This window comes from Penaeus monodon, chromosome 34, assembly GCF_015228065.2.
Source record: "Penaeus monodon isolate SGIC_2016 chromosome 34, NSTDA_Pmon_1, whole genome shotgun sequence".
Lineage (NCBI taxonomy): Eukaryota > Metazoa > Arthropoda > Malacostraca > Decapoda > Penaeidae > Penaeus > Penaeus monodon.
Genome location: NC_051419.1, coordinates 9,027,450 through 9,027,769, shown reverse-complemented (window position 1 = coordinate 9,027,769; position 320 = coordinate 9,027,450). Strand labels below are relative to the sequence as shown.

General features: G+C 37.5%; 1 protein-coding gene across 1 annotated transcript in view; it reads right to left on the bottom strand.

The window, feature by feature from the left end:
• The window catches only part of LOC119594807 (basement membrane-specific heparan sulfate proteoglycan core protein-like), a gene marked incomplete at its 5' end in the record, with an annotated part of 219,836 nt that overhangs the window by 160,892 nt on the left and 58,624 nt on the right, over positions 1–320 (bottom strand).

Here is a 320-nt window from a genome sequence, read left to right as displayed (position 1 = left end):
CCTTTGTCTTCTCTTTTAAAGGGTGGAGGGAGCTAATGCCTTTTGTTTTGCTTTCTGTTTTCGTTTTCTCCCCCAAGGCAATAAACAAATGATCAGCATTACCATTCTAATCATGACCCCCTCCTTGTTGGAAGCAAAGGTAAGCTATGCTTAGAAGCAAGAGTTTAAAGAAGTAATTGACAAAATGAACTGCATCCCGTGTTGCACTACCCTTTTAAGCTAAACATAGATAACCTAAAAACGTTCAGCGTGCAGCAGTGTTAATAAAACACATAATAGACTTCGGCTTCAATGACAATGAATTACAAAGAAAATTAGAA